Raw genomic sequence first — 27,030 nt, 5'->3', positions numbered from 1 at the left:
AGACATCTTTCTGGAACGTCTGAACAATCAAGGCCTTTATGCAATATGTAAATTGTAGTAGAGAACAGGAGAATTAAGGCAATTGTACGGATGCCCTGATGGGAAATAAAAAGAATGCAGTCATCATATCGATAACCATAAATCAGGTGTCAGAGTTTGTGTTAATCTCTTTCAAAAAACATATAAAAGTTTTTCACAGCAGATATGATTGAGGTTACCACTAGGTTAAGGTTATGCTAATTTATATCATCTGCCATTATCCATCCGGAGTTCGTGGGGCACACAAAGCAGCAATCCTGAAACTATTAAGTCTTTGGATATGTTATAACTCTTTACTATTCTACTTAGGGTATGGCTATTGCTTCTGATTAACTTGGCCAGGAGAAGTGGCCAATGGTTTGAAAGTACTCCCACTTGGTCTTTGTTATGAAAGTTTTTGTTCCATACAGTGGGAAGCCAATATAAGGTTTCTGCAAGCTGATATGTACAGTCATGCATCAGTTAACAAATGGGAATACATTCTGAGAAATGCATCATTAGGTGATTTTGTTATGCGAACAACATGGAGTATACTTACACAAACCTAAGTGGTATAGCTCTGACTACACACCTAGGCTATATGGTATAGCATGTTGCTTCTAGGCTGAAAACCTGAATTTTAACACAATGGAAAATACATGTGTATCTAAGCATAGAAATGGTACAGTAAAAATATAATTTTATAGCTTTATAGGAACACCATCCATTGTTGACTGAAATGTCGTTATGACTGTATATTCATCCCGAATATTCAGCTTAAAGCATGGAGAAAGGACAACACAGTGATACCCCAAACTTGTTTGAATTGAGATGGCCTTGGACCGGGACTTCATTTATTACCTTGCCTCCACATGACCCCACTCTAAAAGTGTACTACGATGACATTTGGGATCCCTAGTATCAGTGCCAGGTAAGATCCTCTAACCAACATTTTTTCAAATATCTATTAGTTACATTTCTCCTGATACATAATTACTTTGGTAAATTGCCATAGGTTCCATTGGAAAAGGTTCAGAAATATCTGTTATAAAACCAATGTTGGCACTGCAGGATATTTCCTCAAGAAGATCTAGTCTCCTTTTTAATGGATGATCTTATTGTCTAGGAATAATCCTAGGTACAGAAACTGGGAAAGGAATCATGATTTCCTCTTATAGCTGCCATCATGATTCTTCTCCTGAACAACTCTTTATCTGTTTGACATCTATAATCCAATCCAATATCTTTACTGGCTGCCTATCTGGCCCCTAGGAATACCATAGTTTATTAGCCACTGCTACAGATCCCTATAGGTACGGTCCTTGATTGCTGTTTCAGGCTTGCTACACATGCTGGAATTAAACCTAACTTGTTTCTGACAATGTGAGATGCTACCACTTGTCCTCTGCTTTACCAGAATATTATCATTCACATTTACACCAGTAAGCATGGGTTCATAGCTATATCTGTCAGAATACATTCTGGGCTATGGTGGCTGTCACCACCAACCTTTTTGAAGTTCCAGTACTCACTAGCATATTCCTTGTTTCCTTAGTGAAAGGAGTTTTCTGGGCCTTTTCTCTGGCCTTACATACTAAATCTATTCTATCATGCCTATATCTCTGTGCCTCTGACCTCTGTCTAAATACTCTGCCAAGGCTGTTCTAGCAGGTCCACTCATTTACTGTAAGCCATTCGATCTTCAGGATCCAAATTTCCATTTCTGGCATCCTTACCAGGAAATTAAATCCTGAGTCATGAAAGAGTCTCTTTCCATATAAATTCACTCTCCCTAATGCGGCCTTTTATTTGCATACCCCTGCTCTAATGTGTTTAAGAAGCACTCACTTGCATATCCTACTGGTTTCTTCTGGTAAATATTAGCAAAGTTCTGCAGATCCTTTGGTGAGTGATCCATTTCCTTTCATTTCTTCATTTGGGCCATGTAGAGTCAATCTTAATTATTGGTCCAGAAGCAATAAGAACAGGAGACAAGTAAAACCTGAAGATGGAAAACATCAACATACATGGTATCCTCCTCAGGGGTGGTCTTTGCATCATCTCCAGACTTTTGAGGCTACTCTAGTCAAGAAAAGTGAAGGGATTGCTTCTATCAGCCTAAGCATTTACATGAACATGTGGATTCAAGGTTTATTAGTACATTCAACCAAAAGTCCCTGTATATTCTCTCAGACTCACACTATTTTCTCATCTTTCTTATCAGGGTACTGATTTTGCCAATGTTATGGTAAAATATTGAGCCTGTTTTCAGCATATGCAGGGGAAGATGGCTCTTTTAAACAATGTGATTCAAGGTCTGGTTTTCATGGCAAAGTCTGAATTAATAATTGGATGACCTAAAACTGTCTTTTTCTTTTCCAAGACTTCCATGAGAGTAACCAAAAGCTAGCCAACTTCACAGTCTTTCTAATTACCATTGCCCCATATATTTCAACTCCTAGACATGTTGCACAAGCTAGTACTTCCATTTTAGCTATGTCCAATCCAATTAACCACAGGTGAGATTCTTAGTAATTGTGAAGTTATAGTGTACCAAGAGCTATCACATTTATTTTATACAATAATGAAATCTTCATTCCCACCTGGGAGGCAAGGAATCATTCTAGAAACCCATCTTGAAGACTTTCATTCTAGAACCACTTCTGGTAACAAATTTGGACGTAAGTATTTCAATCAGGAAATAATCAGAAGTACTATGGAGGGAAATTAATATGGTTTGGCTCTGTGTCCCCACCCAAATCTCACTTGAATTGTAACTCCCATAATCCCCACGTGTTGAGGAGGGGACCTGGTGGGAGGTGACTGGATCATGGGGGCAGATTCCCCCTGCTGTTCTCATGATAGTGAGTGAGTTCTCATCAGAGCTGATGGTTTTCTAAGTATTTGACAGTTCCTCCTTCACAGGCTGTCTCTGTCCACCATGGGAAGAAGGTGCCTGCTTCCCCTTCTGTCATGATTGTAAATTTCCTGAGGCCTCTCTATTCATGAGGAACTGTGAGTTAATTAAACCTTTTCCCTTTATAAATTACCCACTCTTGGGTATGTCTTTATAGTAGTGTGAAAACAAACATACAGAAATGTTATATGAAATGGACAGAGAAGGAACCAAAGCCAATATTCCTGTGACTGGCTAATCACAGTGGGAAACTGGTTTCAATTCCTCTAGAGACCCTTTAAGAAGCTGTATAGAATATACCCCAGCATTACTAATGCTCCACTTGGCTTTGGAGGGGCAGGAAAACATGCCCCTGCTTCCAATGGATGTTCTTACACAGAAAGAACTGTCAATAGATGGCCCACTCAGGAAAGATCAAGAATATGGGCAGAATGCCAATAGTATCTCCAGTTTCTGTTCAACAATGCAGTTTCCAGAGAAGACTATTGGAGGCTCCAATAGCTGACTCAAATGAAAAATTCAAATAGAAAAATATTTATTCTGTAATTTAAAAAAATGTTGCATAGATTAAAACTTCAAAGTAGTTACTTAACTGAAAAAGCTTATACAGTAAACACAAATTAGATCACTAGGAACCTTAAAGATACAGAGAAATTATGGTGTTTTGTCAAGCAATGTATACTTTGGCAGTGTATTTCCTATTAGGTTTGCAAGATATCTAAAACAGGTTGATTCTGATAGTAATTATGAAAGTTTACCCCAATAAATATCAGATTCCCATGCTCCATCTATTTAATCAAACTGACTATGCATTCATTTGTTAAAACTTGACATTGCCACAGATATTTTGTTCTTATTCTAATAATTTAAACATAGAAAAATTAATATTTATTCTGATTGATTACACCACATATTTTATGTTCTGGTTCTATAACTTAGTTAATATAACAGTACACCAATTAATTATGTTTTGATAAAACAGTTAAAGAGTAAATAATTTAGGAATGCCTATTATGTAAAACTTTAGTATTAAATACAAAAATAATTCAGACAAGAAACATATATTCTATATTTGTGAATGATCTTGAGGAGCTAAGTTTTTAAAAAGTAACAGAATGTAAATCAAAATTTAAAAATCACATGAACAGTTTTGACATGAAGTAATCCTTTTGCCACTTATCAATATTAAAAACATAAAGTGAACTATACCATTCTGAATAACAATTTAATTAGTCAGATACACCTATATTAGAAATTTTAAATAATTTTCTTATAAATTATCTAATTTGAATACTCTAGAATTCCATTCAAAATATAAAATCATATAAAAAATTAGTAAGGTCTTTATTTAATGCTTCCTATACGGTTAGCATAACTCTACTGTAGCTTACTATTGACAACACTTTTAAATACCTTAATTTTTTGTTCTTATTTTAAATGTTCTAAATCATGTTGTACATTTTACATTTTATATACATATTACATGCAATTTTTCTTACAAAATATATTATTATGTCACATCTTCTAATAATCTGCATTAAAATTCAGAATTAGAACTAGAATTAGAATTAGAACCTATATAGAGATATATTTATATTATATTATATAAAACATATAGAGCTATGTGTTATACTATATATCTATTATATTATATATCTCTTATAATAACTAGAATTAGAACTAGAACTTTTAGCTCTTTCAAATATTTGGTAATATCCATTTTAAGTTTTAAAAATAGACAGTGCCTGAAATTAAATACAGTTATGTACCACATAATGACATTTTGGTCAATATCAGACCATATGTAAGATACTGGTCCCATAGATTTTAATGCTGTATTTTTACTGTACCTTTTCTATGTTTAGATATGCTTAGATACACACATACTTACCATTGTGCTACAATTGCCTGCATTATTCAGTACAGTTACATGTGGTACAGGTTTGAAGCTTAAGAGCAATAGGCTATACCACACAGCCTAAGTGTGTAGTAGGTTATACTATCTAGGTTTGTGTAAGTACACTCTATGATGTTCCCACGATGACAAAAATTGCCTAAAGCTGAATTCCTCAGAAAGTATCCCCACAGTTAATCAACATGTAACTGTATATATAAACTGGTGTGTGTGTGTATTTGTGTATACATGTATACCTTGCGTTTCCAGGTTTAGGAAAGATTTTGGCCTATTGTGGTTTTTATTCTACAAATTAAAATATTTTACTTAACCTTTTAACATATAATTTTATAATGTGGCACAAATATAATTCAAAATAGTGATTGAGTTGTGAGGAAGATGTATTTATCAGGTTCTTATACTTTGCAAAGAGGAAATATATCATTTATTTATGAAAGGTTTACTCCCTTCATAAAAGCTGGTAAGAAAATTTTTTCACATATGGAGAAATTTTTAACATCCAGATGTATTTGTTTCTCATTAAATTCTGATTAGCTGAATAGTTTATAAGAGACAATGCTTAATTCAACCAACAAATCTTACAGACACTATTTTTGAAAAGTTTAGTTTGGGAACGACTTATATTTCACGTCTCCAGAAAGCATAGTAATAGGTATTTTAAAATTAACTTTAATACATGTGTATACTAAATAGATATTTTCAATTTTTATCAATAAAATCTTTTTTTGAAAACAAATTGAATCCTTTGTTTCTTCTTAATGAATTACCAAAGCAAATCATACACATTATAAGCTAGCTATCCACATTTCCTCTATGGTAAACATTCTTCAAGTGTAAAGAGTAGCATATCTGTGCCCTCCTCACGCCATTAGTCTTATCCCTGCCTTGTAAAGATCTCATTCTATAGGGATTTGACTAATGAAGTTTTGGTGCTGAGACAATAATGGCTTCCTCAGAGCAGAGACTGCCAATTCAACCATATTGTGCTGAACTGTAGAGAACTGTTCCAAATTGTGTGTGTCTACTTCAGAAACAAGCTGTTCATTAAAAAGCAAAAGCAAAAAAAAAAAGGTAAGCAGCAAAACAACATCTTAAATAGCAGCTACGAAGTCCTGGCATGCCTTAAACATTTGATTTCTTTTCCCACAGTATCAAAACAGTGAATGTAACCATTTCTTTTTGAGTATGAATAAGATTAATAAGCAAACTATATTATCAATTTTATTATCAAACTACATATAGAGAAATTAAGATTTTTAAAAGCATCTTGAAATTTACAGTAGTGCCTTCAGGTTCAACTATCTTCATTTATTCAAAAATAAAATATTTATTCCAGTGCAACTTTATGCCAGGCACCATGCTAGTCTCTGTGTATACTCTTACTTTCTCATTGCGTTTAAAATATGTTTTGACGTTTTAGATGAGATTTTCCCACATCAATTCAAACATAAATCAGAGTACTGTAATGTCTTGTGTTAAGATAATGTGTAATCTTGGAGACATTTTAGCCCTTGCTCTGACAAAGATTTTCTCCTTGACCACACTCTAGCCAGGCTCCTCATCCTCTTCTGGACAAGGCCTCCACCTAGGCCAACCTCTCAACAGGAATGATTTTGTCCATCCCATCCCCCAACATTAAAAGACTCAAGCAAGCACTGATATCGCTTCTAACAGCTCAAGGCCATATTCCTAGGATGAACTTAGCCTCTCTTAAATTCGTAAGAAGGCTCTAGACTGCCAAAGGAATTTATCGTTTGTTCTGCCCAACACCAGAAGATAGGCTCCTGACAACCCTTCTTAAAGCCTTTACTAAAAAAGCTTTCGATTTTTGGTATGGTTAGGCTTTGTGTCCCCACCCAAATCTCATTCTAAATTGTAATCCCCATAATCCCCGTAATCCCCACGTGTCAAGGGAGAGACCAGGTGGAGGTAATTGAACCATGGGGGTGGATTCCCCCGTGCTGTTCTGGTGATAGCGAAGGATTTCTCATGGGATCTGATGGTTTTATAAGGGGCTCTTCCCCCTTTGCTCAGCACTTCTCCTCTTGCTGCCTTGTGTAGAAGGTGCCTTGCTTCTCTTTTTCCTTCTGCCATGATTGTAAGTTTCCTGAAGCCTCCCCAGCCATGCTGAACTGTGATTCAATTAAACCTCTTTTCTTTAAAAATTACCCAGTCTCAGGCAGTTTATTATAACAGTATGAAAATGGACTAATACAATTGTGAAATCCTTCTTTCTTTGTTGAGATGTATATACATCTTAAAACTAAGGAGTGTCTTTCTCACAGAACTGAAAGCAATTCCTTTGTGTGGGCATACAATCCTAACTTCTGTAATTGCCAGCCAGCAAACACAGCTGATCTAATCAGCATTTACACTGAGCAGCCCTTGGTAATTTTTCACTTCCCTGCCTTTCCAAGTCTCTGCTCACTCCACTCTTTACTCCCACATACTCCCTTTAAAACTCCCAGGCACCTCTGTACAAATTGAACGTGAGTTCAGTTCACACTGAGTATACTCATAAGAGTATATTCCTGATTAAAATCTGTCCTTACCATTTTACTTAGTGTCCAGCTTGGTTTATCTTCGTCAGCTCCACTATCATGCCCTTTTTTTGGTTACGATTTTGTACCTCTGTTGACAAATTAAGTAACAATGGGTTTAGGGACCATTTCTTATTTTTCTGGACCTCCTTTGCTTCTAATGCAGTTGTCAACGAATGGTATAATTTAAAGGTATAATTTTTGCATAAAAATTAAACCAATCAATTGAAAAATAAATTAAGGCAGAAAGGATTCAACAACCAAATATTCATACAACAGAATTGCTAAATTGTTATAAATAATACATATTTATATTCATTTATTTTGATTTAATAGAACACCATGGATCTTATAATATTTTTCTTCATCTTTTATATAACTTTTTGCATTATTGTTATGTTTCTTTACTCATTTAATAAATTAATCGGAGTGTAATAAACATTCTACTACCTCTATCAGAGAGATAGAAGATAAATTATGTCCTTAATTTTAAGGAGCTGGGCAAAGAAATTATACCTTCCTCCTCCAATAATCTCAAGATGAATTCAAGGCGATTTAAAATCAAGGCTTTTAGTATTCATATACATTATAAAGCTTTTATGACTACTGCCATGAAAATTAATTTCTTGAAAACTTCTGTGTTATAAATTTGGTTTTTAATTTTCCAATATAAACATAAATGTACATAAAGTCTCAGATCATGATTAGTTTCTTAAACTGATATTATTTTTAAGGCCATTTTTGTTCTCTCTTACTCTTTTAGCCTTAAAATTTATATATAACCATTATTAATTGTCATCTAAATATTTTAACTTTCATTTTCAAGCTACTTGCTCATTTGCTCACAATCTAATATTTTTCCTAAACAGGTATTCCAAATAATTCAAAAATTAAAGAGGTAGGCAAATAATTAGCTGACAATTTTTTCAAATTTATTTTATGAAAACACAATCATGCTTCCTCCTAATAGCTAGCACTAATTCATTTTATTTGTATTGATAGCGAGTAGTTTCAAATATTCTTCTTTCATATTTAAACCAGAAACAATAAAGACCGTCTCCTATTCCTTCCATTGCATTTTTAGTATTCTGCTGAATGACTTTTTGATTCTTTTTGTTTGTTTTGAGATGGATTTCTAACTCTGTCGCCCAGGCTGGAGTGCAATGGTGCCATCTCGGCTCACTGCAACCTCCGCCTACAGGGTTCAAGCAATTCTCATGCCTCAGCCACCCAGGTAGTTGGGACTACAGTTGCCCACCACCACCCTTGGCTAATTTTTCTATTTTTAGTAGAGATGAGGTTTCACCATGTTGGCCAGGCTGCTCTCAAACTCCTGAACTCAAATGATCCACCCTCCTCAGCCCCCCAAAGTTCTGCGATTACAGGAGTGAGCCACGTGCCCTGTTGACTATTCGATTCTTGCATTTTTGTTGAGATCATCTATTCATGTGCCTTTACCATCATCTTTGTTTTGTAAGAACTTTATAGAGAATATTGATGACAACCACTTCTGTTTCAAACTATTTTCCAGATCGTTCTTTATGATCTGTTAAATCACATAAATGTACAATTTTTTTTTCTATAACATGCTCAAATATATCAGTCATAGACCTTAGATTTTTTTGTGTGGTCTCTTTGTCTAGAATAGTCTCTCTGTGAAAGCAGAAAATATTCTTTCTATTTTCTTCAAATTGCACTGTATTTGTTTTAGAATGCTTAATCCATTTGGAACTTATTAAACTGTGAGGTGATAATCTATTCTTTTTTAAATTATTATCTTTATGCTTTTCTTTAAGTAATCCTTTCCTTTTATATTCCTATTATTTAGTTAGTTTTATTTTTGTGCTTCCTAAACTGAAGATTTAGTTAATTCATTTTCAGTTGTTGAGTTGTGGATTATTATTCAACCTGCCACCAGACCATACATATACTATAATTCTGGCTTAAATTCTTTTTGAAAATAGAAATAATACTTGAGATTGTGTGTGTTCAACACAAGCTTAACTTCCAAGGAATTTAATATCATCTATCATTAGTTAACTTATGTTAGTTAATGATAGTTAATAACTATCATTAGTTAACTTTTACTATTAACTAATAGTAAAAATGTTATTTTAAATCACTAAAATGATTGCTATCATTTTAATGCATTTTAATGCATATGGCAAGAAAAAAATCTGCACAATTTCTACTTTAGTAATTTATTGATATTTATTTTGTGGTCTCAATCATGAAAAATTGTACAAATACATATTGAACCAAAAATTAGTGTATTTTCTCTTTTAAAATGTAGTTAGTAAACGTGTTTCAATATCCTTACTTGGCTGTTTGTCTGTCTCCTTTTCCAAAGAACTTCTTTCAGCTGTACCCCTTAAAAACATCAAATATTTAAATTATAATTGTTGTTAACTAGAGTTTAATCATTATATACTATTTTGAAATAAATTTAAAATTTATTATTTTAATTTCAGTTTGTAATAACTGGTTTCAATGCTCAGTTAAATTTATTTTATACTGTAGCCTCTTGATTCTTCCGAATGTAACATCTATATTCCCCCACCTCAGGAAGAGTATGCAGCTAGTGTTTTAAAAATATCAAGACCCATTTTATGTATGTCAAGATGTATTTCTGCAGCTTTTAAATACAAAGGCACAATTTTACTAGCTAATTATGAGTCACATTTGCTTACTGTCTAAATTATTTTCTCTTCATGCATACAACGTTACAGAGAAATTTGAGACCATCCTGATTTTTTTTTCTTTTGGACTATCAATGTTCTTATTTTTTTTTTTTTCCTGTTTAAATAAAATGGGTATATCTGACATTGGTATCTTTGAAAATTAATTTTCCTGGTTTTTGCCATACTCTCATATTATTACTAGCTTTTGCATAGGCTGATTGCTTCTATTTCAGTTGTTATTGTATCTTTCTTAAATCTCAACTACCAAAAGCAACATTATATGTCTTTCATCAATATGTATTGCTTTTTGTCTTTTTACAAACCTTTGCCAATGTCCCCTGCATCAGAGAAAAATCATCAAATCTGTCCTACAAATCACTTGCTTGACTTTCTACAGGGACAACTCTGCTTTTGGATGGCTATAATAAATATCAATAATTTGATTTTATGTATATTGACTTTATAGCAGTTTTCCAGATCTTTCCCAATTCTTTTTACTTGGCCCCTTATAAAATATCCTATTATTTTTATTTATTATCTTGTGGTTTTATATTGTTTTATAATGTTTTTTAAAATTTATTTTAAAGCAGCCGGGTGTGGTGGTTCAACACTTGTAATCCCAGCGCTTTGGGAAGCGGAGCTGGGCAGATCACGAGGTCAGGAGTTCAAGACCAGCCTGGCCAATATGGTGAAACCCCGTCTCTACTAAAAATACAAAAATTAGCCAGGTGTGGTGGCACGCACTTTTAGTCCTTGCTACTCGAAAGGCTGAGACAGAAGAATTGCTTGAACCAGGAGGCGGAGGTTGCGATGAGCCAAGATTATGCCACTGCACTTCAGCCTGGGTGAAAGAGCGAGATTCCTTCTAAAAAAAAAAATATATATATATATGTGCAAAAGCAAATGCTTTCAATTTTTTTCTCTATCATCCATCTTCAATATTTCTTCTCCTTTGCTAAGTTTACACGAATTTTAACTGAGTCTATGTTAGAATTGTGTGTATTTGTATTCTTGTGTCATTGGTTTTGGGGGTTATTTGCATTGTTTTTGATTTTACTGTTTTCCAGATCTAGGACATAAACTATTTAATAATATTCTCTTTTTCTTGTTATCTGCCTGTGTGCTATAGCAAAGTTTTTCCTGTGTCTTACACAGAGAAGATTTGTAATTTATATAATGATTTTAATAATCCAAAGAGTGAGTATAGGTGTTAAAATCCATGAGTCTCAACAAGGGAATATTATTTGCCACACTGCAACTGTTAAATGTCTTCTTTTGTTTAAACCAACAAGCAAAGAGCATAGCATAGTGGAGAGTTCACACCGCCTGGATGTGAAGCCAAACTCCACCATCTAGTAGTGTAGGGCCTGGAGAAAGTTTCCTCTTTTCCCTCTGCTTTACATTTCCTAATATACTAAATGGGGATAAACATAGTTAGTTACTATATCATTGCACTGTGGTGAGATTTGAGTTAATATACATATGCAAAGTGCTTTGAATAGACTCTGCTTAGAAAAAGTGCTCTTATTTGCCACTATTATAATTATTTCCATTATTAGCAATATTTTTAGGAGGAAGTAAGCATTTTCCTATATCTGACATTTTGTATCATTTCCCTTAATTGGCAAGTTCAAGATCACCCTTATGTCTGGTTCCTTTTCCGGGTTAAGCTCTTATCACACCACAAGGACTTTGCTGGGCATAGCGGCGTATCACTTCAGGGACTGTTCAGTGCCTTTGCCAAATACTTCTGATTTTAGAAACAACCATTAGTGAATTCAAATGAAGTTCTTCCCCTCTTCTCCACTACCAGTGTTCACTTTCTGACCTAATCACTCCAAACTAATTTATTCCAGTGATGTTCTTCAGGGTTCTAGAACATTTATTTGTTAGCAATGCTACATATTTTTTTTCCCTGAGAAGCCACACATCAGAGCTTTCAATTCATTAATGCAGGATATAGGAAGAATTCTTCAGCTTTTGACATATAGACAAATGGCACTTTTATATAGCTTAGCACAATCCTAGAGTTTTCCGTGTTTTTTGTTTTCTGTTCATATTATACATAATGCTGTGAATCTATGGATATGGGAGAGGGAGCAATCAGTAGAGAAGTCAGTTAGATACTGTGTTCATCACGTGAACTTTCTGCCCAGAAGTCTGAACAAATGTAATTACATATTCCTTTATATTTCTAAATAGAGTATCAGGAATGTCCTGTCATTTTGTTTTCCAATGGTATATTATGTTCTCAGTAACATAATGTTACTTATCCAACTTATCGATCCATTTGGCAAATGTTTACTAGATATCTAATCTATGTAGTGAATGAAAAGTCACTAGATTAACGGAGTTCTCTCCAGTAGAGAAACTTTCATATACTGAGGGGAGGCAACCAATATAAGCAAATATTCACATGCAAGGCAAGCACAGATTGAAATAGCCCTTAAAGGAAATAAAAATAAATGCTCTAATAGAGAGTAAAAGCGGATTCAACTAGCATGGTCAAGAAGCTCTCTGTAGAGATAATATTTCAGCCTATACTTCAGGAATGATAAGAAGTTGGTATAGAACTGGGGAATCTGAGTTGGCGGGAGTAAACTCATTTGAGGATGTGTAGACTACAGTATAGAGTTTGAATTGCTCAGCATCTTAGCTATGATGTGGAAGAATTTTAAGCAAAAATGCTTACAGTTCTGGTTTGAATTTTGAACAGATCAGTCTGCTTGCAGCTAGTGTATCTATAAAGTATATTTATTATGTACTGAGGAAGGGAATAGAAGCAGTTAGACCTCTTGGGAGACTTACTGATGAAAAAAACACTGGACAGGTTACAGGTTTAAAATCAATTTTTATATAACTAAATGTATCTGACAACATGTAGATACTTAGCTTCCTACTGGTACATCAAGCAAGGATGGCCCACATAAACAACAATTTAAATACCTATTTTTGTCAGAAATTGATTAATATTGTTTATATTACTTCCTTTTTCTTGTTTTTTTTTTTTCCTAATTTGTTTTCTCTTCATTTCCTTTTAATATGCAGGCATAATCTCGGAAAGACAAACAAGCAGAACCTCATTTTTCTTTTAAGCAAAATATACTAATTATGCTTACAATAATAGAAAACAATGGATGTAAAAAATAGTCATTAGTGCACATCAAATGTCCTTTCAACCACTGTTAAGCTCTTCCAATTTTATGTAAAAATATTATTAAATAGTACTTTATAGTACTTTATAAAGGTACAGAAATTAATTACCCGAAGAAAATCAATACAACTTGATGTACCACCTGTGTTTACAGAATCTGCTAATTTCTAATATATTGAGAAACACTAATTGTTAAAAATAAGAAAACTCTTCTTACTGTATTTTTCATGTTTACACCACAAAAGTGCTCTCCTTTTCCGTTTTTTATTTTTGAAAGAGAAGCCTGAAATTCTGGTGTATACAATAAACAGTGATAGTTAAATCAGTCCTTATATCTTTATTTCTGAAAGTAAATTTCACGTCATAGAGCATTTTTTATGCCTTTGCTTGAATTTTTTCTAGAGGAATTACATCTACATTTTCAAATTTTGCTTTCGCATTCTCATACTGCATTCTCCAGGGTAATGTTTTTAAAGCATGAATCTGATAATATTCCTCCCTTGCTTAAATCCTGCCATAATTTGCCATTGCAATTAAAATAAATTGTAAATCCCATAATAATTTCCACCTCCCCAACCTCATTTATCATTATGCTTCTCAATTAACTATGATCCAGGGATATTAGTTTGCTTCTTGCCTGTTTCTTGAACACTTTCAACCCTGATCCAGGTTCTTTGTTGACTGAATTCTTTCACTCAGACTAAAAGTGTAAAAATTCTACATTGACAGCTATCAGGAGGTTGGCCCCTCAAGAAAGATAACTTAGCTTTAAGTGTCAGCCTTTGGTGTTACATTGCTCACCTAATGCCAATAGCCCTATTTACTAGCCTTTTCTTTATTCTACAGATATGTTCATTTATAACTTTATTTGAATGACATCTTCTCAGGACTTTCCCTGGCCACCCAAATAAAAAGGCACCACACTTCATGTTCTACCTACCCTAGTGCCTTGTTTTGTTTCCTTCATGTACTTATTAATATCTACTTTTATATTTTTCTATTTATATACAGATATCCTTATTTCTTGTCCTACAGCAGGGAAAACTCAGTAACCATAGAGCGTTGGTCAGCCTGATGCATTACTGTATCCACAACATCAAGGATGGGGCTGAGAGAGACTTAGGTGCTTAATAAATATTTGTAGAAAGTTGAATGGAGGAAGGGAAAAAATTCTATTTATAATCACACTGTGAAATTGGAATTGGTAATTTTTGAAAAAATATACATCTAGATCAGAAGTGTGCAAACTTTCACCTGTGGGCTAGTCATGCCTGCAGCCCAATTTTGTACAATTTTTTTGTTTGTTTGTTTGTTTTGAGACAGAGTGTTGCTGTGTCACCCAGGCTGGAGTGCAATGGCATGATCTCAGCTCACTGCAACCTCCGCCTCCCAGGTTCAAGCAATTCTCCTGCCTCAGCCTCCTGAGTAGCTGGGATTACAGGTGCATGCTACCACACCCGGCTAATTTTTGTATTTTTAGTAGAGGTAGTGTTTCACCATGTTGGCTAGGCTGGTCTTGAACTCCTGACCTCAAGTGATCCACTTGCCTCGGCCCCCCAAAGTGCTGGGATTACAGGTGTGAGCCACCTTACCCAACAGATTTTGTACATTCTAGAGAGCAAAGAATAATTTTTACAATTTCAAAGGTTCAAAAATAAACAATGAAGAATACAGGGGAGACAGTATGAAACTAAAAACGCTTAGAATATTTACTGTCTGGCCCGTACAGAATGAGTCTGTTGACACTTTTCTTGATTAAGTCCTCATTGAACCAAAGTGTTATCTGAATAGATTTGGATTACGTTCTGCTTCAATTTCCTCCTAAGAAAAAATGGAAATTGGATTGAAAAACCATCTTAATTTCCTTCCATTTTGACTACTGAAAGTTCTTCAGAATGGAAAAAAAATAAAATAAATGTAATTAATCACATCTACTTTCCTCATTTTTCTAGAGGATGGGGTCAGGAATGAGAAAGTGTAAGTGTAAATAGATATGAGAATTTATAAAAAGGGCCATACACAAAGCAAGGCCTTTCTCCAAAATAGCTGAAGAAATACAATCACTGTTTTGCACTTCGTGAAAGAAATACATCATCAAAAGACTATTCAAGGAAAACGAAAATCTCACTTCCTGAATCTTTGACATATACACCCAAGTTGTCAACATATAAGTAATGTAATTATGAAAAATGCCAGTGATCAATTATAATAACATTTTCATAAAGGTAAAAATCATAGATCTAGTGCCAGTCTACCTGACTTCCAATCCTGGCAGCACCAGTTGATATATATTTGTCTCTGAGCATGCTTATTGTCTCTGTATCTCCACTTTATTCACCTTTGAATTACTAATAATAGAGTTTCTACCATAGAGAAATGTCAGAGGGTGAAATGAGTTAATATGTTTAAACTGCTTAGGCAATGATTGGCACAGCATATGTACTATGATATATTGGTTAAATAAAAGAATTTCAGTGCAGATTTATTCCATTTTTTCATATTCATTAGGTAATAAATCGCATGGTAAGTAAAACAGTGCTACAGCCAGATTTTCTCATATTTCTGTGATGTACATGCTTAATGGAAGTTGCATAAGAATTAACCTTATATTGAATTCCACAGTTCATTCATTGTGTGAGATGATGTATTTGTTTTCAAATTATTTTATCATTGTTAAAAAGAAAAGCTCTGCCTTTTCATTCCTATAAATATCAAAGTGAAAACTTAATTTTACTTTCAAAATGATTTTATTTTAATACATCAAAATAAAAGAGAATAAGCAGGCACTTACTGGTCACAATTGCTCTTAACCATTTAAGCTACAGGAAGCATGACAAAGAACAGATCCATAAAATATGCACAAGGGAGAACATTTCTAATATTATAAATAATAATATGCTCCAAATGCTGTTTCTTCTTCTTCTTCTTTGTTGTTGTGATTGCTATGTTCTTAAATCTTTATCTGGCTTTAAACAATAAAATTGTAAAATGAAGCAACAGAACAGTCTATCTAGACGCACTCCCTTTTCATTCCTATTGCTAAACCTGTTAGCTTAACCCTGCAGTCTGATGATGCCAAATTTAATCTCTAAACTAGAGTCCCCATTTTTACCTGTATGTCCAACTTTCTTTATGACCTCTCAAATTTAACAACTCCAGAACCAAATTCTTAAATTTCTCCCTAAAGTCTTTTTTTAGTTTTGCACGTAATACTCCCTAGTGGAATATTCTTTCACTTTCTTAAAACGAACACTCTAAATGCCATTGTAGAGAAGCCCCAGAACCCTGTTATTGAGACTTAGACAGTGGAACCTGACTGCCTGGATTGGAATCCATGAGCTGTCAAGTATAAGCATCTGACTGGGGCAAGATAGCGTCCCTCTACATATCTTAATTTTGTCATCTGTAAAATGAGAAAAATAATGAGTTCTACCATTATTTTCTAATACTATATTTTCTTTATAAAATTAAATTAGATAATACAAGTAAAACAAAACAGTGATAGGTTCATCACTGTTTGTTAAATTTATATCTCTTGATTTATTTCCTTCCCTCATAGCCCACTTCATACCCATAACCGAATCCTGTTGGAGGTACCTTCAAGATACCACAGAATCTCACAATTTTTATAACATCCTGTGCCATTTTATTGTCAAGCAATAGCCTTTTACCCAGGCTTTTGCTTCCACCCTTAATCTGATTAGTCTCCTCTGCTCAAAACTTTCCAATGGTTTCCGTATTTATTTTGAATAAAATCTGCAGTCATTATAATGCTAACGGAAAACTACAGAGCTAGGTTCCAATTGCCCCTCTGATCATACCTTCTACTGTACCCTCCTCTAGCTCATTCAGCTTGAGATGCACGGACCTCCTCCTGGTTCTTAAGCCCTCCTGGCACACTGATGCCTCCTCAGGCTCTTTCCCTTGCCCTTTCCTTTACCTTTATTTACAAGACCCATTTTGTTTCCATCTCCTTAAGTGATTATTCAAAAGCCTCTTCTCAATGAGGTCTCCATGTCTCCTTTTAAAAATTACACCACACACAGACACACACACACACACACCCTATCCACCTTACTTGCCTTGTTCTCAGTGACATTCATTACTATCTGATACACTACATATTTCAATTATATATTTGATAGTGTCCATATAATCCAATTAGAATATAAGCATCATGAAGGCAGTGAGTTTTGGTCGGCGTTTTTGTTATTGTTGCATTCTTTTCCTGCTCTATTTACAATGCCTTGCAAAAATTAGGTACTTAAAATATATATGACAAATAAATGAATGAATTAATAGTCAACAGGCAACCTGTAGGTTTATTCAATCATAATATATGTATTTACTACATATAATTTACTCTCTCTCTCTCTCTCTATATATATATAAATATAATTACTACTCAATAGGCCCTAGGACTTGCTTTCACATACCTCACAATGTACCCCTGAGAGAAAATAGTAAAAAATGCTAACATATTTCCACAAAGGTCAGATAGTAGATTCTAGTATTTGATCCATATTAGTTGTGCTAAAGCACATAGAAAATAAATGAAAAAATATTTTATATTTTGCACACACACATTTACATATATTTGTATATGTGGACCTCTTTCAGAGATGCATATATATTTTTATATGATAACAAATGATCTTTGGCTTTCAAGTTTCTTTCTCCTCTCCTTATTGTTTTGTTGTTTTTTTCTTGTTTTATCCATTGACATCACTGACATTTCTCCCACTGCCACCCCCCTATCCCACCACCACATAACCCTCTGCAACAAGTTAAGTGAATATTTATTGCTGTTATAAGAAGCTTCGGGACAAAAGAAAATCAAAAATTTGCTCCTTTAGAGGTTACAGGTGGTGAAAAGCAGGTCTATTTCACTTTTATGTGTTGTTCTATGAGAATAGATAGAAAATATGAGTGATCAGAGATTGCTATAAGAAGATTGAAGTACATTGTTAGAAACTAATTGTTACCCAGGGATTCCAGGTACCAAAACCTAAAATGCTCAGAGATTATAGATTTCAGATTCATTGGGGCAACATAAGCAGCATCTGTCTCTCTGTTACAGAATGAAATTTCAACTTTGTTAAATAACTGGAGTTCATATCATTCTCAGGAGATGTCTGAGCTATTCATCAAGGAAGGTGAAATCATCAGAATAAAAAGAATAATTATGATAAGGTGAAACAGAAAAAGAAATTCAGACAGGAAATAAAATTAAATTAAAATGGTTGAACATAAAAATATAATATCAGGAAATTCACATCCCTAAATCAGGAAGATTTTATGTAGATGTAGCCAAGCTCTTCAATGGCACAACAGTGGGCCATGAAATCTGACAAGACAGGTACCAAGTTCAGAGGCATGATTCTAAAGCACATTCCTTATATTTTCCTATGTCTTGATGAAACCTTAAGGTGGTTACTGAATGACCTACGTAGTGATTCTGAAGTTATAGAAATGTACATTGCTATTGTCACTAGAAATAAGATTTTAAAATGCAGGAACTATGAAATCTCTGATTATTAAATAATATAATAAATGTTAATAAAATAAAATAATAAATATATTATTTAATAATATAAATATAATTTATATTTAATAATTTATATTATTAAATAATATAAAAATGACAACACTAAGCACACACACTATAAAAATATTAAGAAAAAATATTTTACCATTATTAAAGGCAATGCTCCCTTATTTTCCTTGTTCTTGCCCATATACATACACTTACATAGTTAATATACACGTGTCTGGGTGCACCCATTGATACGTACATATACAGTGGTGTGTATAATGTGACAGATAATACGTATTATCTATAAAGAATACATACATCCACTATCATATCAAAATTATTTAAGGAGTAAAAGTCCACATGGCTTTATTTTAGGACAATGTTCCTCTCAGTTGACAAGTTAGGGAGAAAAAGGCATAGTAGGATTCCTACTTTTATTTTCACCTCCAACCAGGGAACAAGAACCGATATTTACTGAGTACCTAGTATCTATCAAGCCTGTAGCTATTTTACCTGGTTTTATCAATCAGGGTCCAATCAAGAAAGCAAAAGAAACATCAGATATTTTAAGAGAACTATTAATGTAAAAAGGTTAAACATTTCCAGTGTTGGAAAACTGGAAAGGAAAAATGAACACAGGTTAACACAGTCATAGTAACTTTAAGAACCAAATATCACCCCTAAAGCTGGGAGAAGAAAGGTAAGAATTTAAGATTATTAGAAACTAGAAGCTGGGAGGTATCCCATGGATCTGTGGCTCTTACCTCTTCGGGGGATGGCGATGGCATCGTCCAGCTGGTGCCGAGAATACGAAAAAAGCTAGAATCGGAATTAGTACAAAGTTGAAGGGATATTGCAGAGGCAATGTTGACAAGCATAACAAACAAACAGGGCATGTCTTTTCTTTTTCATCTTTCCATCTCTTTCTATGTCTCCCTGTCGGTAGAACATCGCAAGGAACCAGTTGTCAAATGAGAAGCTGAGGTTTCCATAGTCCAAATCCCGGCAACACAAAATGGAGTTTAGAAAGCCAAGTTCAGGCCAGGCGCGGTGGCTCACGCCAGCAATCCAAGCACTTTGTTTGGGCAGACCGAGGCGGGTGGATCACTTGGGGTCAGGAGTTTGAAACCAGCCTTGCTAACCTGGTGAAACCCTATCTCTACTAAAAATATAAAAATTAGCCAGGCATGATGGCGGGCGCCTGTAGTCCCAGCTTGTCGGGAGGCTGAGGCGGGAGAATCACGTGAACCCGGGAGGCGGAGCTTGCAGTGAGCCGAGATCGCGCCACTGCACTCCAGCCTGGGTGACAGAGCGAGACTCCGTCTCAAAAAAAAAAAAAAAAAAAAAAAAAAAAAAAAAAAAAGCAAGCCAAGTTAAGAGTGAAAGTCAATAGCTTAATAACTGGCATACTGATTAAGTATGCAATTTTAACTTGCAGGTGTTTGAAGATTCACTTACGTTGTTACTTCTCCAGTAATGGCTACTAGCAATGTTCCATCAATCCTCCCAGCTTTACCAGCTTTACCACTGGGTAGCTGAGTTCCTTAATGGCATCTCAGTTTAGTTCTATACATTCCAGGTAGTTAAGATTATTGAAACAAATACTTTTAGATCTTACAGAATTGTCATTTTGTTTCATATTTCAAATTCTCATTTTTTTCAAAGCTTTCCTTTCTCAGCATCAACTCCCCACCACCCACCAGTGCAAACTAAACAGAGGGAGAGCAGCCTGGAGCATGATGGGAGTCAAAATCTGCTCCTTCACATGCTCTCCTTTCTCCCCGTGGTTCCCATTCAGATTGTGGAAGGGAAGCTCTTGAGGGAAAACAAACATCATCTCTTTCTGTGGCTCTCTGTCATCAATTTGAGGTCTGCTCCTTGTTGACTCATAATGACTGTTCTATGGCTTCATTCTGCATGGCTTCAGTGAACTGATGGTGGACTGATGATCATAAGAGAGCCCTGATGATAAAAGCTGAATCCTTACTCTTCTAACCAGGTATCACTGGCTCATTGACAGTTTGAACAAATGTCTGACCACTCCAGTGGGAAGTGCCATGTCAAATTAAGTGGCAAATTCAGAGACACTTGTTTTTTAGCTCTCTGCTTGTTTTGTCACCCATAAACCTACAGTGACTCCCCTTCATGACCTACAACCCTGAATCCTGTGGAGGAGAGATGGATCAATTATCTGTGACTTTTCGTGATTGGGGTTTGGTGGTAGGTGCTCTTGCTCTCCTTTTTCCTGGCCATCTGCCTGCCAAATCTTCTCCACATTTTTATTCATATCTGGAAGCTTATTTGGTAAATAAACAAACATTCAACCAGGGAGTAAAGATCTGACTCCTTGTGCAGTCTGTTACAGACTTCATGATATCTTCTCTTGATATTTTGACCCCTTATAGTAGGAAATGTGAGGGAATTGCTTCATTTTATCAACTGTGCCCCACCCAAAGGCTGTCCCTAGCCTTTTTTATGATTTTTTAAAATTTCTCCTAATGCTATCCCTCCTCTAGCCCCCCACCCCCCTGACAGGCCCCAATGTGTGATGTTCCCCTTCCTGTGTCCACCATGTGTTCTCATTGTTCAACTCTCACTTATGAGTGAGAAGCTGTGGTGTTTGGTTTTCTGTTCCTGTGTTAGTTTGCTGAGAATGATGGTTTCCAGCTTCATCCATGTCCCTGCAAAGGACATGAATTCATCCTTTTTTATGGCTGCATAGTATTCCATGGTGTATATGTGCCACATTTCCTTTATCCAGTCTATCATTGATGAGCATTTGGGTTGGTTCCGAGTCTTTGCTATTGTGAATAGTGCTGCAATAAATACACATGCACATGTATCTTTATAGTAGAATGAGGTATAATCCTTTGGGTATATTCCCAGTAATGGGATTGCTGGGTCAAATGGTATTTCTGGTTCTAGATCCTTGAGGAATCACCACATTGTCTTCCACAATGGTTGAACTAATTTACACTCCCACCCACAGTGTAAAAGCATTCCTATTTCTCCACATCTTCTCCAGCATCTATTGTTTCCTGACTTTTTAATGATTGCCATCCTTTGTGCACTCGTTTTCATTCAGGTGGTGACAGAGGTGGTGGCAGGGTTGTTTCTGTTGAAGTGATGCTCCAAGATTATCTTTGGGACTTTAGCTAGCTCTAATAGCTGATAGTTTCCTAAACTCATGACATTGGGTCCTTCACACATTGTGTTCTCAATTGTGGATCTCACCCAATACAACTTTGTATATATTAACTTAGTTATCACAACAATGTATGAAGTACTCTTATTGTTCCATTCTAAAAATGAGAAAATTGATGGTCAGTCTTAGTAAATGATAGATGTATATTTACAACAAAGTCATGTCTAATCAAGCTCAAGCTCTTTTTACTTAATCTGGGGGTATCTGGAAAAAGTGTCTCAGTTTTCAGAACATCTAAGGGACCTATATTTGAACAGGTTGGAAGGGGATCTAAATGAGATTATGTCTACTGTATAAAATTCATCCTAAGGGATTAACAGAAATGGTAAGTAGTAATGCATCAGTCAATAGTATCTGAAAAAAATGAGCACATTATTGAGCAGGGATTTTAATTTTGGCTCTTTTTTTTTAAAGATTTTCATTCTTGAGCTGAGTAGTTTATCTCTTTGTGCTCAAGTTCCTCACTTGTAAATTGGAAAAAGATAATAGTTTTTATTTCTTAGGACTTTATGAAAAATAAATGGGTTATATGTTAGTTTTTACAATGTTGCTGGGCTCAGAATAAGCACTCAAATAATGCTATTATTATAATCAGTCCATCTATGCACAGAAATCTTACACTATTTGGGCATACAGATGGAGGCCAGAGAATTCTTGACGCTGACTTCTTTGGTTCAGTCTCTAAAAACCTCCAACATTCTGTGAGCTGAGAAAAGAGTATCATCCCTCTATTTGGATTAAATGGAAGAATGATAGAAGCATATGTCATCTATACCACTGTCAATCATGTTCGCGTCTGTGTATATTTTCTTTTGTTCTGTTTAAGACTTTGGGCCAGTTGTAGGGACACTGCTTCAGCCTGTTTCTGTTACCTTGTTTGGTATAAATGCGGGTTGCTATGCTCTTATTTCACAGCTACTATCTCCACAATTTCAGCCCTTGCTTTCAAAGAAATTTTTGCAAGACTGCCAGTTGGAATAAGTAATTAACACTTCAGCTCAGCTCTGAAAGGGGAGAACAACTGTGGCATACAAACTCCTGCCAAAGTCAGTTCTCTCACCCAGAAACTGCCTGAAATACTCATCAGGGTACTTTCAATTTTGCTAAAAGAGAAAAGAAAAAAGGCAAAATGATCAAAATGGAAGTTCACCATCTTATCCCTATCAACTATTAGACAAAATTAAGATGGAGAAAATGAGTGCACTGAAGCAGCCTGTGTCAACATGAAAGGATTTCGCTGACGTTGTATTGATGAAACATAGAAAGTTACAGAAGCATATGAGCAATATAATAAAACTCATTTCAAGGATTAAGAACAATCAAAACCATACTCTGTGTTGTTTTGTGATAGATATGTAATAACTTTTGAAAACACCTGTGGGACTGATGCATACCAAATTTCAGATAAGTGGCAAGAGAGGGATAACATGGATAGGGAGAGAAACGCTGGGGAATTTGATTTTAACTTTATTTTTTAATCTGGGTACTGTGATTATAATCGTTATATTATTTTCTATAACTTGGACTTACTTGTCTATTTCAAAATAACTAAATAAAAGCCAAGGTCACCCTTATTAAATAACTTTCATAAACACTAACTCTGAAGGAAGGACTGCTGCAATGAGTCAACATATGTCTGAACAAACTTTCAAATTATTCTAAGGAACACTAGGGATGTTTCGGTTAACATTTATCCCTTCTGTGTGAATAACTATTTAAGTTTCTCCCTCACTTATGTTTTTTACCTCCATCATCATCGTTCTTGAGACTTGGGTAGAGAAGAGAAATAGATCCCATTCTTATCTATGAATCTGTTTTAAGGCGGGAAGTACCAGGAACAGCAGTGTTTGAATTTGCTGTTAAGAAGTAGACAGGCTTCCTCTTTCATCTCTAGTAAAGGATTTTGCTGTTTCAAAATATTACTGATGTATTACTTGGGGTTCTCCCGAGAAACAGAAACAACAGGATGCATATACGTATGTAGAAATAGATTTATTATTAGAAATCACACGATTTTGGAGGCTGAGAAGTCCCAGGATTTGCAGTCAGCAAGTTGGAGACCCAGGAGGAAGGCCTGAGTGCCAAGAGGACTCACAATGTAGTTTTAGTCTAAAGTCAGCAGCCTCAAAACACGAGAAGAGCCAGTACTTCAGTTCAAGTCTGAAGGTCAGGTGTCGCAGCTCAAAGCAGTCAGAGTGAAGGAGTTCCTTCTTTTTTATGGGAAGACCAACATTTTTGTTCTTGTCAAGGTTTCAGCTGATTGGACAAGGGCTACTCACGCTGGGAAGTCAATGTTCTACTCTGTCTACAGATTTAAATGTTAATATCATCCAAAAACTTCCTCACAGACACACCTAAAGTAATGTTTGACCATATCCAGATACCCTGTGGTCCAGTCAAGTTGACAAGTAAAATTTACCATCACCACTACTGATAAATCCTTTTATCTTTCTGTTATCTCTCAATTAGAAACAACATTTGCAGAGGAAATACAAGTCAAACCCAGCTCTGGTTCTTTATTTTACTGACACTTCAATTACATCCTGAAAATGTGTCCTAAATATCTTCTTTATCTTGTGTAATTGGAGTCTGCCTACCAGTGCTAATATTGCCCTCTCAAAGTCCTTGACTTCTAGATATAATGATATTTAACAAATAGATAATTATTCTTGGCATGCATTATTACAGTACTGTATAGTTACAAAAAGAAAAACAGGTTAGAAGAATGTATATTGTTCACAAAGATCGAGCCAATCAAGATTAACACAACGCCTCACCTCAAAGCAATAATGGTAATGCCATGATAAAGCTATTTATTGTTTGTTTATGGAGAAAATAAATTATATGAATGTTAACTATACTTTTTTACTTCCTTGACATCTACCACAAAATATTCATCAGAATATTCAAGTTTCTTTTAATAAACTATTTAAAAAATTTTAAGTTCTTCCATCTTCTATGTCATGTTTTGAATTTGAAATCCAGATTTCTCTTTGAAAAGAAAGTATGATTATAAGGACAGCAACCAATATTCTAATGACATTTTGAAAACACGTTGATATATAGCGTATTTACCAACTTTGGCTTTTTTTTATTTTTTATTTTTTTCAGACAAGGTTTTGTTCTATCACCCAGACTGGAGTGCAGTGGCACGATCTCTGCTCAGTGCAGCCTCAACCTCCCAGGCTCAAGCAATCCTCCCAGCTCCGCCTCCCAGGTAGCTGGGACTGCAGTTGCGCACCAACACACCTGGCTACTTTGTGCATGTTTTTGTAAAGATGAGATTTTGCCATGTTGCCCGGGCTGGTCTCAAACTCCTGGGCTCAGGTGATCTGCCTCCCTCAGCCTCCCAAAATGCTGGGGTTACACATATAAGTCACCACACCCAGACCGTTTTTTTAGTATTAATACAGATGTAAGGGAATATTTTAGAGCTGATCAGACTCATTTTGTTTCTTTCTTTGATTAATTATATTTGACTTGTTATGTCAAACAATAATACCAAGCACATACATAAGTAATGACTGTTAGGCACTGAATATATCCTGAGTTCCTATATCATATTTTTTCATAGTAAAAATCTATTGCTTTGCAATGAGAGTATTATTTCTTTCTACAGAGTGGTAAGCCAGCCACAAGATACAAGAAGCATTTTTTTAGCTTTTTATTGTTTAGTGCAAAAAATGCCAAATAAACTATGATATGTTCATTTAATTTTATATTTGAAATGTAGTTTTCATACAATGTGATGGATAAATATTTAGTGTACAGTTAGATAAACTTGGCAAATGTGTACATTTTTATAACTCATACCTGTATCAAAATAATTTTTATCACCTCAGAAAGTTTCTTTGTGTTGCCTTCTAGCCAATTCAATCTACCCACTCTGGGCAACCACTGATATGATTCCAATTGAATGTCATATAAAAAGAATCTTAAAAAGTATTGCATTTTTTGTCTGACTTCTTTCACTCAAGTGACTATGAGCTACATCTTTGTTGTTGCAGAGTGTTGGTAGTTTGGTATTTGAATTGTAGAATATTATTCCACGAATGGGTCTACACTGCAATAGGTGCTTACCCATTCTCCTGTCAATAGATATCTGAATTCTTTCCAGGTTAGGACAATTATGAATAAAATTACCATAAATATTGTAGCACAATGCTTTTTATAAGCACATGTTTTCACTTATTTTACATAGGAATGAAATTGCTTGTCATAGAATGAAACTTTGTTTAACTTTGTACAAAATGGACACTTTATTTTTTCAAAATAGTTGTACCATTTTACGTTCTACCACAGTGTGTCTGAGATTTCTAGTGGCTCCACATCATTGACCATATTGAATGGTTCTTTTTTTCTTTAGTATTCTAAAGGATGCTATTTCATTGCACTTTTAAGTAGTGCTTCCTTAAAGACTAATGATAGAAAATGTTTTCATGTGTTTATTGGCCATTTACATTTTATTTCCTTTTGTAAAATATCAGTTTAAGTTTAAATGATGATGTAGAAATAACTATTTCTTTATGGAAAAAGACAAACTGCCTGCCTAAGTCACAAATATATTCTATGTTTTCTTCCAGAAGGTTGACAGGTTTTTTTTGTTGTTGTTTTTTGTTTGGCATTTAGCTTTAATGTTTACATATTGAATGTTAAGCCTTGAATTCAAAATCATCCATCTAGAATCAATTTGTGTATTGTGTAAGTTAGGGATCAAAGTTTTGATTTGTTTTGTTTTACATACAGATATTCATTTATTCGAACAACACTTGTTGAAGATAGTTTTCTTTACACATTGGATTATTTTAATATCCTTGAAACAAATCATCACATGTGTGCAAACCTATTTTTGAACTATCTATTCTTTTCCATTGATCTGTCTATCTTTATGCTCACAACATACTGTCCTGTTTACTGTAACTTAATGGTAAAACTTGAAGTCAGAAAGAGGAAGTTTCTGTTTTGTTTTACTTTTTCAAGATTGTTTTGGTTATAATAGAGCTTTTGTGTTTCTAAATAAATGTTAGAATTACTTCACTTTTAACTATAAGAAAAAATTTGAGA

The 27,030-nt window shown here is 34.7% G+C and overlaps 1 long non-coding RNA gene across 1 annotated transcript; it reads right to left on the bottom strand.

The window, feature by feature from the left end:
• Positions 1-1,866: 1,866 nt before the first annotated feature.
• On the bottom strand, positions 1,867-20,564 carry LOC129049696 (uncharacterized). The gene is made up of 5 exons (XR_008512950.2): positions 20,220-20,564; positions 19,526-19,580; positions 9,711-9,760; positions 7,403-7,481; positions 1,867-2,020 (listed from the first exon to the last, which is right to left on the bottom strand). It is a non-coding gene; the product is annotated as an uncharacterized LOC129049696 (long non-coding RNA).
• Between the last annotated feature and the right edge of the window lie 6,466 nt (positions 20,565-27,030).

Source organism: Pongo abelii, chromosome 14 (genome assembly GCF_028885655.2).
Source record: "Pongo abelii isolate AG06213 chromosome 14, NHGRI_mPonAbe1-v2.0_pri, whole genome shotgun sequence".
NCBI lineage: Eukaryota > Metazoa > Chordata > Mammalia > Primates > Hominidae > Pongo > Pongo abelii.
The sequence above is the reverse complement of the archived record's forward strand: the minus strand, read 5'-3'. Positions and strand labels throughout refer to the sequence as shown.